General features: G+C 52.2%; 1 protein-coding gene across 4 annotated transcripts in view; it reads right to left on the reverse strand.

The window, feature by feature from the left end:
- Window positions 1–12,313, reverse strand: part of KATNIP (katanin interacting protein) — a 193,454-nt gene that overhangs the window by 38,229 nt on the left and 142,912 nt on the right. The gene's annotated exons all lie outside the window — the stretch shown is intronic.

A 12,313-nucleotide genomic window follows, 5' to 3' on the forward strand; every position in this document is an offset into this window, starting at 1 on the left:
AGGGGGTGGTGGGGAGAGGGCTTTCGGTCCGGCATGGCCAGGAGGTGGGCACCGCGGCTCTTATAATGAGATGGCCGGCTCTCCGAGGGTGTTCGTGTACATTCCGCAAACAGCCCGGAGCACCGCCTGACCTCTAGCCGTCCGCTGCCCCAGCTCTCTCCGAGGCGTCTGGCGGAGCGGGGACAGAAGGAGGGAAGCAGGTGCACCGTCAAATGCCCGCAGGGGCCAGGGAGGTGGGAGACAGATGCACTGACGTAGGGCCTCAGGGCGTGATGGGGGGCGTGGGGAGCTGGGAGGCTCAGGCCTCGCCTGATGGTGCTTAAATCTGAGACGTTTCCAGCACTCTGCGGCCAAAGAAGCAGTATCTGTGGGTGGATTTGGTCCAACGATCACCAGAGTGGGCTCCCTGGTGGGGAACCAAGCAGTGGTCACTTCTCCGGGGATTCCAAGGGTGAAGAAAATAAAAGGCTGCATCATCTCACGCAGCCCTTGGAGCAAATCCGCACGGTGGGCATTAGGACCCATCTTGCAGATGAAGACAGTGAGGCTCAGCCTTCCTTGAGGTCACGCAGCTCTTGTGCACGAGCGGTTAGCCACTCTGCCTGGCATCTCCCTTGGGGTCAAGCTAGATCCAGAGAAGGTCTGGCCACGGGCAGAATCCCCTGCCCTGGCAGGAGCTCTGATTCCACATCTAGCTTTTAGTAAGTCCCCGTGGACCCAGTCTCTCCCGTCCCCACCCTGGCTCCCTCCTCACCCCCCAGGGGCAATCACTGTGGGCACTGGGTGGGGGGTGTGTGCACATGTGCCCTTCCAGATTTTTCCTCCGTATCTATGTACATACTGATGTCCCCGTCACCGCAGCTCAGGGGCGGGGTTAGACACCATGTGAGATGCATGCGTGCAGTGTGGAAGATTCTGCTCGTCCCTATTGCTCGGGGTCCCCGCAGTAAAGCTCTGTATGTGGTATGTCTTTGGACGTGGATATGCGGAGAAGATTCTCCCGCTTCTAAAGAACCAGGCTGCTTCCTCCCTTTCCAATAAGCAGCCCTTTAGTCCTGACTGTTTCCCGCTTTGGCCTGGCCTCCAAGAAGTCCAGGGTGAAATTTTGCCTACCGCCTTAATCTGTAAGAGTCACGTGCGCGCGCGTGCGCGCGCGTGTGTGTGTGTGTGTGTATACGCTTGTTTCCTTGGCGCTCATGTTTTCTTCCTTGCTTAACTAGCGTTACCTTTATGCCCCTGTCGATGCTGCCTCAAACCCCTTCCGTAATGGGTTTTCAAAAGGACGCTTTGTGAAACCCTATGGTTGGCATGTGATTTGTGGGAACATCCTTCCTCGTCCACATCCCGACTTTGTCGTCCTTCTGTATCTTCCTTCTTTACAGGCGCCGGGAACCAGCCATGTTGAGACAGTCATGCATTTTTAATACATCGGTATTAATATTATTCCAATCTAAGTCATTTGACTGACTCTGCAAGGCCAATTCCCCGCGTGGCCCCGGTGTCGAGTGACATACCCCTTCCAATGAGCGCACAGACTGCTCAGCAAAGATTAATGGCGGTGCAGCTCCATGGGTATTTCCATTCATGAAGTGCTTTCCCCAGAGACAAACATCTGCCTGAGGCACCGCCGGCAGAATGACATTTGGAGCCAGCCCCGGCTAGGCCCACATGCTGAATGCCCTGGAGGGTCCGTGAGAGCAGACCCTTCCCTGGGCACCCAACTGAAGTTGGGCCAGAGGCACGATGACTGGGCCTCATTCATGGGCAGCCTGGGGGGGGCCATCCTGAAGGCCCCACTCTGTAGGCTCTGTCACGAGCTAGGGGCTTTGGGTGGACCGGGAGGGGTTTACCCTGACAGTAGGCTTATCAGGGGCGGGGGCGAGGGGGGCTTTGGGGTTGAGCCACTGCCGCCCAGGACCCACCGTGCAGGCTTCGGGACCTGGCTCAGGGGCTGACTCGTCCAGAAACCCCTCGGCCCTCCCTGTCTGCCCCTCCTCCCCTCCTCTGGGCTCTCGGAGCTGGGCTTACAAGCTGGATGTGGGCAGCTGAACGTGCGGGGACGTTCAGCTGCTGAGTGTCCACATGTGCGTGCCTGTCCTCACCTGGATGTGAGATCTTCAAGGACAGGGAAGAGGCCCAATCCCTATCTATCTTGGGGCCTAGCTCTGGGAACTGAACGTGCTCCTTCCCGGAGCACCTGAACTTGAATGTTTTATGGGGAAGAGATCTCAGTGGCCTTTTACATGTCCCCTGAAAAGAAGGACAATGAAAACCATTTTTGTGATGGAGAAACTTGAAGAAGACGGTGAGGCACCGTGACATTTAACAAGCACCTAGTACCTGCCGGGCTCTGGGCCAAGCACTCTGACCCTCCCAACATCACACACTCAGGACAACAGACGTGGACGGGCCCTGACAGATCGGGTCACAAGCAGCTCTATGGCTAAATCCGTGCCGGGCTGGCTCCCGGGGCTGTTAAAATTTTCAAAACGAGTCAATAAGATCTACAAATCAGGAGCTTTCACGTAACAATGTGCATTTCCGGCCTCTCTTGAACATCGAGGCCATCTGGCATCATGCGGCCAGGGCTGAAAGGCAGCGGCCGCTGCCTTGATGGGACACAGCTCTCCGGTGACCACAGTCTCCACTGAAAGGCAGGACCATGTGATGGGCACCAGACCGCGTGGTAGTCATGTGACCACGGGCAAGATGCTCTGCTTTTCAGTGCCTCAGTTTCTCCATCTGTAGAATGGAGCCCATCACACCATACCCATCTTATAGGATGGCTGGACGGAAGAACTGGGCCGATACATGCAAAGTCCCTTTGCCCACTGCCTGGCACACAGCACGTACTCACGAAATGCCGTACTCACGACGGCACGTGACTTCTGTGTTCTTAGAGAAAAAGTAAAAAGACCTCGTTTGGATATCATTTCCTACGTGTTCCCTTCTCGTGGAGAGAGTACCTCAATTTTCCACTAGGCATCCGTCCCTCTTCAGAGGGGTCTCTTCAGAGGGATAACGTGAACCCCACCACAGGTTGCCTGGCCGGCGTGTCCTAGATCTGGGCCTTTCAGGAGGACAATCTCTGCAAGGGCTGATGTAATAAGGAGTCTGACACCATTAAGTGCCACCCCTTGGAGACTGAGGACGAAGCCAATATAGAGGAAAGCAGGGATGCATGGTAGAGGGAGGTAGATTCTGGACCACATCATGTGAACTCCTGGAACCTGCCATGCCTGAAGCCAGATTCCCTATACTCTCTTGTTACATGAGCTGATGAACTCTCTTTTGTGCTTATGTCAGTTTTTTTTTAAGTTTATTTATTTATTTTGAGAGAGAAAGAGAGTGCAGGAGCGTGTGAGCAGGGGAGGAGCAGAGAGAGAGAATCCCAAGCAGGCTCTAGCACTGTCAGCATGGAGCCTGATGCAGGGATCGAACGCACAAACCATGAGATCATGACCTGAGCCAAAATCAAGAGTCAGATGCTCAACCAACTGAGTCACCCTGTGCTTACGTCAGTTTTAATTAGGTTTTCTGTTCTTTGCTACCAAGAGAATCCTGACTGATACTCTATCTCTGGGACTGAGAACTTTAATCAATAGGCTCAGCTACTCAGTCAATGCTGGTCAAGGCAGGCAGGAGGTGGGAGGGGGGCCATGATTTACCAAGACCGGCACCTGCATGCGGGGAGCCCTCCCCTACTCAGACATCTGTCTAGCCCAGCTACCACTTGTTCCCGCTATAGTCCGCACAGCACAGGGCAGGGGTCTCGGCTTCCGTCCTGGTTCTACATCTGTGCACTCCTCCCTGCTGGGAGGTCGTCTGGTCCTGAATCCCCAACCTGCTGCTTGGATCCTGAACACCTTCTTGGGCCCCCTCTCTGAAGGCTGAATTCTCTGCTTGCCTCTCCTTCGCCTGCAGGCTGGGGGCCTGTTTCAGACCCAGGACTTCTGGGGCTCTCAAGGTTACCATGCCCCTAACCTCCTGAGTGTGGACTCGGCTCCCAGATTTCAGCACCCTCTGGTGACTGACAGTGGCCTAGACCAAGGCCGAGGTCACGCACCTGGGTCGGTCCCCTTCCCACCAGCCACCCTACTAAGATGCATGGTGCTCCCCAGGCTCAAGGCTGCCCAGACCCTGCCATGGGGCACAGCCACCAGGTCGCTCAGACTCGGCTGTACCTCAGTTGCACCTTGACTTCAAAGCTACTGCCACGTTTGGTCTTAATCCAAACAAAACAACTATAAAAAAAACAATTTGGGAGGCACCTGGGTGTCTCAGTTGCTTGAGCATCTGACTTCGGCTCAGGTCATGATCTTGGGGTTTGTGGGTCTGAGCCCATCATCGGGCTCACTGCTGTCGGCGTGGAGCCTGCTTCGGATCCTCTGTCCCCCCATCCTCTCTGCCCCTCCCCTGCCTGCATTCTAACAAAAATAAACAAACATTTTTTAAAAAACCCAATTTTTATGGCACAAACACAGACACTCTGATCAACGGAACAGGATAGAAAACCCAGAAATGGACCCACAAACATATGGCCAACTAATCTTTGACAAAGAAGGAAAGAACATCCAATGGAATAAAGACAGTCTCTTCGGCAAATGGTGCTGGGAAAACTGGACAGCAACATGTGGAAGAATGAACCTGGACCCCTTTCTTACACCAGACACAAAAATAAACTCAAAATGGATGAAAGACTTCAATGTAAGACAGGAAGCCATCAAAATCCTCGAGGAGAAAGCAGGCAAAAACCTCTTTGATCTTGCCCGCAGCAACTTCTTTTTTTTTTTTTTTTTTTTTTTTTTTTTAAATGTTTATTTATTTTTGAGACAGAGAGAGAGACAGAGCATGAATGGGGGAGGGGCAGAGAGAGAGGGAGACAGAATTGGAAGCAGCTCCAGGCTCTGAGCCGTCAGCCCAGAGCCCGACGCGGGGCTCGAACTCACAGACCGCGAGATCGTGACCTGGCTGAAGTCGGACGCTTAACCGACTGAGCCACCCAGGCGCCCCAACCCGCAGCAACTTCTTACTCAACACGCCTCCGGAGGCAAGGGAAACAAAAGCAAAAATGAACTACTGGGACCTCATCAAAGTAAAAAGCTTCTGCACAGCCAAGGAAACAATCAGCAAAACTAAAAGGCAACCAACAGAATGGGAGAAGATATTTGCAAATGACATATCAGATAAAGGGTTAGTATCCAAAATCTATAAGGAACTTCTCAAACTCAACACCCAAAAAACAAATAACCCGGTGACGAAATGGGCAAAAGACATGAATAGACACTTCTCCAAAGAAGACATCCAGATGGCCAACCGACGCACGAAAAGATGCTCAACATCACTCATCATCCGGGAAATACAAATCAAAACCACAATGAGATACCACCTCACACCTGGCAGAATGGCTAACGTTAACATCTCAGGCAACAACAGATGTTGGCGAGGATGCGGAGAAAGAGGGTCTCTTTTGCATTGTTGGTGGGAATGCAAACTGGTGCAGCCACTCTGGAAAACAGTATGGAGGTTCCTCAAAAAATTGAAAACAAAACTACCCTATGACCCAGCAACGGCACTACTAGGCATTTATCCACGGGATACAGGTGTGCTGTTTCGAAGGGGCACATGCACCCCCATGTTTATAGCAGCACGATCGACAGTAGCCAAAGTATGGAAAGGGCCCACATGTCCATCGATGGATGAATGGATAAAGAAGATGTGGTATATACATACAACGGAGTATCACTCGGCAATCCAAAAAGAATGAAATCTTGCCATTTGCGACTACGTGGATGGAACTGGAGGGTATTATACTAAGTGAAATTAGTCAGAGAAAGACAAATATCATATGACTTCACTAATATGAGGACTTTAAGACACAGAACAGATGAACATAAGGGAAGGGAAGCAAAAATAATATGAAAACAGGGAGGGGGACAAAACAGAAGAGACTCTTAAATATGGAGAACAAACTGAGGGTTGCTGGAGGGGGTGTGGGAGGGGGGATGGGCTGAACGGGGAAGGGGCACTAAGGAATCCACTCCTGAAATCATTGTCGCACTCTAGGCTAACTAATTTGGATGTAAACTAAAAATAAATAAATACATGGAGACAATTAGGGATACTTGAACATGAACCGGGCTGTAGCGCACAATAACCAATTACCGCCAGGTATGACAGTGGCATTGGAGTTGCATGAAAACAAACTCCTTATCTGTTAGAGATGCGCACTGAGGAACTGATGAGTGGAATGGTATGAGAGCCACAATCCGTGTGGTGGGAAGTAAATGAAACCAGAAGGGCGGGATGCCGATTACCACGGGAGCAGGTGAGGGGTACGTGGGTTGTTTGAGCTCATCTCTTTCCTGCCACGTTTGTTTGAAACTTCTCCCTCCTGCCCCAAACAAAGGCCTTGCTGGAAATGCAAACGTTGCCCTGGGATGAAGCGAGTCTCCCCGTGGGGCACCCCATAAGCACCAGGCCCCTCAACCAAGCCACCATGACCCTTAGCTAGATGATGCCAGAAGCCTCCTGTGGGGGCTCCCTGTTCCCTCTAAGCCACCCCCCAAACAACGGCCGGAGTCATCTTTTAAATTCCTCATATTCTATCACCCCTGGCTCAAAACCCTCCAATCACGACGCCAACTGCTAACACTTGTATAAGACTCACAAAGCCCAGGAGTCATTCTGAGAACTTCATATGTATTAACTGAAGAATAATTACCCAGTTTTATGGATGAAGAAACGGAGGCACAGAGATGCAGAGCAACATGCCCAAGGTCACACAGCCAGGAAGAGGTGGGAGAGGAGGAGCCAGGACTTGCCCCAGCTGGGCTGGCTCTGGTGCCTGGGCTCTGACCACTTCTCTATATTCTGCCTCTCCGGGCATAAGATCTGAGCCAGGGAGGCCCACGCGACCTGGTTCCCACCCCTCTCAGGGACCTCCCCTTACCCTCTCCTTTGTTCAGTATCCCCGGCCGCGGCCTAGACTCCTATCCTAGAAGTGCTAAGCGTGCTCCTGCCTCGGGGCCTTTGCTCCGGCTCTGGCCTCTGATGGAAGGTCCCTCGCTACTCAAAGCAGCCCTGCCTCCTTCTCCCCATGCCCCTCTCCCACGGCCCTATTACATCGTCTTCGGGACACTTAGCGCTACCTGAAATTACATTATTCGTTTATATCCTTGTCCGTTGCTCTTCCCCACGAGAAGGGACAGGGCCGTGTGGACAGGGCCTTGTCTGTTTGTTCAGCACGGCACCCTGAGTGCCAAGATCCGTGCGGTGCCACACACAGTCGCCAGCCACAGGTGGCGGCTGGCGTTGCAGCCAAATTAAAGGTAAGATGCAGCTTCTCGTAAGAGATAAGCGTGGGCAAGGATGCAGAGACAAGGGAACCCTGCGCACTGTTGGTGGGACCGTGACATGGAGCAGCCACTGTGGGGAACAGTATGGAGGCTCCCCCCAGAATGAAGAGCAGAACTTCCACGTGATTCAGCAGTTCTGCATCTGGGGATTTATCCGCATGAAACGCAATCACTAGCTCGAAAAGGTACGTCCACCTCAGCATTACTTACAGCAGCCAAGACACGGAAACAACCCACGTGTCCACGGACAGGGGAATGGACGAGGAAGTTGTGGCACATACACACAGTGGAATATTACCCAGCCATAAAAGATGAAACCTCGCCGTCTGCAAATGGATGGACCTTGAGTGCACTGCGCTAAGTGAAATAAGTCAGACAGAGAAAGGCAAATATTGCATCATCCCACTTACACGTGCGGCTTAAAAAAAACCCGAACGCAGGGGTGCCTGGGTGGCTCAGTAGGTTAAGCCTCCGACTTCGGCTCAGATCACGATCTCGTGGTCTGTGGGTTCGAGCCCCCCGTTGGGCTCTGTGCTGACAGCGCGGAGCCTGGAGCCTGCTTCGGATGCCGTGTCCCCCTCTCTCTCTGCCCCACCCCTGCTTGTGCTTTGTCTCTGTCTCTCAAAAATTAATAAACGTTAAAAAGCAAACAAACAGGGGCGCCTGGGTGGCGCAGTCGGTTAAGCGTCCGACTTCAGCCAGGTCACGATCTCGCGGTCCGTGAGTTCGAGCCCCGCGTCAGGCTCTGGGCCGATGGCTCGGAGCCTGGAGCCTGTTTCCGATTCTGTGTCTCCCTCTCTCTCTGCCCCTCCCCCGTTCATGCTCTGTCTCTCTCTGTCCCAAAATAAATAAAAAACGTTGAAAAAAAAATTTAAAAAAAAAAAAAAAAAAAAAAAAAAAAAGCAAACAAACAAACCTGAACACATAGATCCAGAGAACAGACTGGTGGTTGCCAGAGGCAGGAAGTGGGAGGTGGTGATAAGGGGGGAGAAGCACCAAAAGGCACAAACTTCCAGGTACAAGATAAAAAAGTCCTGGGGATGTAACATACAGCATGGTGACTGTAGTTAACAATACCATATCGTAAATTTGAAAGTGCCTAGGAAAGTTGATCTTAAAAGTTCTCATCATGAGAAAAAAAAATTTTTGTAACTATGTGAGCTGGTGGATGTTAACTAAACTGATTATTTAGTTTCGTTTATTATTTAGTGATTATTTGCAGTATGTACCTATATCAAAGCCTGTACCCCTAAAACGAATACAGTCTTCTATGTCAATTACACCTCAATTAAATATAAATAAATAAAGGGCGCCTGAGAGGCTCAGTTGGTTAAGTGACCGACTTCGGCTCAGGTCATGATCTCACGGTTCATGAGTTCAAGCCCCGCATCAGGCTCTGTGCTGACAGCTCAGAGCCTGGAGCCCGCTTCAGAGTCTGCGTCTCCCTCTGTCTGCCCCTCCCCCTCTTGCACTCTGTCTCTCGCTCTGTCTCAAAAATAAATAAACGTTAAAAAAAAAATTATAAATAAATAAATGAAATAAAATAAAATAAAATGCAGTTTCTTAGTTACTGGCCACACTGCAAGTTCTCAACAGCCACCCGTGGCTTGGGGGTTACTGAACCGGCCGGGGCAGACACAGAGCGTTGATATCATTGTAGAAAGTTCTCTGGGGCAGCACGGGCTTAGACTGCCATAGCATATCACAGAGTTACACCCGCTGGGGAACTCTGACATCCATTCGTTCATAAACTATCTAAGGAGCAGCTTTTCTGCGTATGAAATACACCCCTGGGTGTCCGTCCTGCCTCACTCGCTGTTGTGACCAACTGGAAGTGACATCGGCACTGGTTACGCTGTGGGCGAAGACGGTGACAACGTGCCTGTCGTTCCTGAAGGGTGCCACCAGATAGCAGATAACTAACAGGCTTGTTACAAAGGGAAACACAGACCCTGGGGAGCGGCCGAAAGCCCACTTTTTGGATGGGTTACCACACACGAGAGTAAGGGAGACTTCTGGTTCCTTCCCCCTCTCTTCTGCAGGGGTGGGGGCGGTGCTGAGAAAAAAACCAGAAAAACCAACACCTCTCACGCTCCCCTCTCCACCGTGTCCCCTGCAAGTGACTAGCTGGGCCAAGTCGTGGAATCTGACAAGTATCAAAAAATGTGACAGACGTATTATCACATCCTCCTCCTGAGCCCGGGGCCGACATCACTGATCAATCACACACCCTCTTCTTTTTGAACCAGAAGGAAGGTTCCAGATCCTTCCCAAGACAGCACTCCAGGCAGCCATTGCCAAGCAGAGCTGGTAAAAAAGATGCAGTCTACCTGCCCCCTAGGAGCTCGCTACTCTAAGCCCCAGCTTCTTCACCTCCAAGGCTGACACCACCTTGTAGGATTATTGGGGGTCAGTCGAGATGATTCATTTGCTCAGTTATTGGTGTTATTTGGGTGCCTCACGCCCGCCTGATGGACGCGGCACTGGATAAACGGCAGCTGTGACAAGGACAGACATCTGTGTGCTGCCTTCTGTTTGCCTGTGTGGATGGATTCCAGCCTCTGTGCCTTCCCTTCCCCTCAAGTCCCTCCCCTCGGGGCCAGCCCACACCCACCGCCTCACCTGATGAGGGGGAGAGGAGCCCAGAAAAGTTAGCCTGGGGATTTAACGGGCGGCATATTTTGCAATAAGAGAGACTTCCCTTTTTCTAGCACCTTCTCGTCTTATGTTCTCAATACGCCTTGGTTGGATTAGCTCCCCCCATTTAACTTTTCTTCCTTGGATTCCCGTACACAAAACACTGTATTAACAAGCCGTGTCTACCAGGCTGAGCTATATTTCCTATAAAGTCTCAGTTTATCTCCTCTAAAACACACAGTAATAGCATTCTCTGGAGAATATTAAATCAAACCAACCTGCAGCTGCATTTGTTTGCGCTTTCTGCCCCCGGTAAATTCTGGCAACAGACGGGTGTGCGTTACATAAGCAGCACCCCTGTCAGGGACTGCAGTCCTCCGCACTCCACTCTGCGTGTAGAGATGCCTCCTCAGGACTCTAATCCCCGCAGCCGAGGCTCCCCAAAGCACCCGCAACGACACCCTGACATCCTGCTCCTCTTTTTTATTCTCCGCACACAGGGAAGCCTGAGTGCAGGTTCAAGAAGAAAGGCGGGCCGCGGCCAAAAGGGATGAGGCTTATCTGCTTTGTAATCCAGAGCATCAAATCCGCTTTTCTTGGCCTGAGACGTATAGTCAATGACAGGGCTGAGCCACAGGGCACGGGCTTGGGCAGTCAGCACTGTTCCATTACTCATTCCAGAAGATGCTGACGACCACCTGCCAGGAAGTGCCCAAGAGGAGAGAGCATGGCCCTACCTGCTGGTAGTGTCTGCGGCTACACAGGGGTGGGGGTCCCGCTTAGGGCCAGCCCCTAAGCACACAGCTGGACGCCCGGGGGGGTGGGGGTGGGGTGGCTGAGAGAATTAGCAGGAAGAAGTACAGGATGGGGGGGATGGGAAGGAGGGAGGCGGGGCAGACTCCCTTGGACTTGATCCTCAGCTTTAACCTTCCGTACGAGCCTGCTCAAACACCCGGAACTCTGATTCTCTGTGTCTCATCTGGATATCAAAAAGCGTAAGACAGCTGCTTGTGGGTTCTGGGGAATGAACTCATTCCTTCAGCTGGCAACCATGCATTTTCTACTTTGCAGGGTCTTGACATGGACACAGGTCCTGCTCCCCAGGTGCCCACGGTGGTCTGGGGGAGGCAGGTGTCAATCCCAGTATGGGGGTGATGGAACATATTCATGAGGGCCAGAAGTGGCATAAGGGCCAGGGGTCAGGGCCAGCTTCCTGGAGAAAATGATGTCTCGTTTTCCAGGAATCTAGGGCAGAGGCGGGCACTTCGAGCTGAGCCGGATGGGAGGGTCCAGGGCCTACAGGGTAACTGCCGTGTGGGGTGGTAGAGAGTCACAACAGCTGACACTCCGGAGTGTGGAGCCAGCAAGGGGCAGGGGCTGATGGGAGACACAGGGCCTGGCGCACAGGGATTACGAGGCCCTGATGTCACTAAGGGGTTTGACCTGGGTCCTCTGGGACAGGGGGAGCCTCTGAGGGTGTGAAGCAGCAAAGAATGATGATCAGACCTCCCAGGGGCTGCTGGAGACGGACTGGAGGCCTGGGCCTGGGGACAGCGAGAGCAGTTCAGAGGCTGCACCCTTCCGCACCTCAGTGCCTTTGCACATGCAGGGCTCCCCACCTGGGACCCGCTTTCTTCTTTTCTACCTTGGCTCTGTGCTATTGTCTCTTTCCACCACAGCTCAGTTGTGTGCTCCAAGCCCCTTCCCTGAGCTCTCCCAGCCTGATGCAGGCTCCCTCCACGTTCCAGGGGCTACAATCTAGACAGGCCAACTCCAGCCCGACGATGAGTTTGCTTTGGACTGTGGAGTGGTTTCAAAGGAATTTCAGTTAGCTGTTGACATTTACAAACCAGAAAGGTTCCTATCAAATTCCAAATTCCCAACTCCCTGGGAATGTTCAGATGACCTAGCAGCACTGGCTGGCATTCCTATATAGCAGCCATTAACTGAAGCTGAAAAGCGGCCTTCCCTTTACCTAAAGCATGGGCTTACCAGTTTGCCACACTCCCCACCATGCCCTGCTGTCTCTTTTCACAATATTGAAGCTGAGGACCAGTTTCCATCATTCATCTCCCTTGCATTATTGCTTCCCTGAGAACAAGTTGGAAGGGAGAGCAGAGCAATTCTTGTCCCCATGTTTGTCATAAGAGGGGAAACAAGTCAGGCTGAGGGGGTCTTGTCCCTCCTCATGCACTGAGTTCCCTGCTGAGTTCCTGGGCTTTCTGTTTGAAACCCTGGGCACTCTGCAGTCACCTCTATCAAGGCCTTCCGCACACTGCGTCCTATTTTTACAATTACTTGTCTGCCAGCTTTTAGAC

This window comes from Neofelis nebulosa, chromosome 18 (genome assembly GCF_028018385.1).
Source record: "Neofelis nebulosa isolate mNeoNeb1 chromosome 18, mNeoNeb1.pri, whole genome shotgun sequence".
In the NCBI taxonomy this organism is placed as follows: Eukaryota; Metazoa; Chordata; class Mammalia; order Carnivora; family Felidae; genus Neofelis; species Neofelis nebulosa.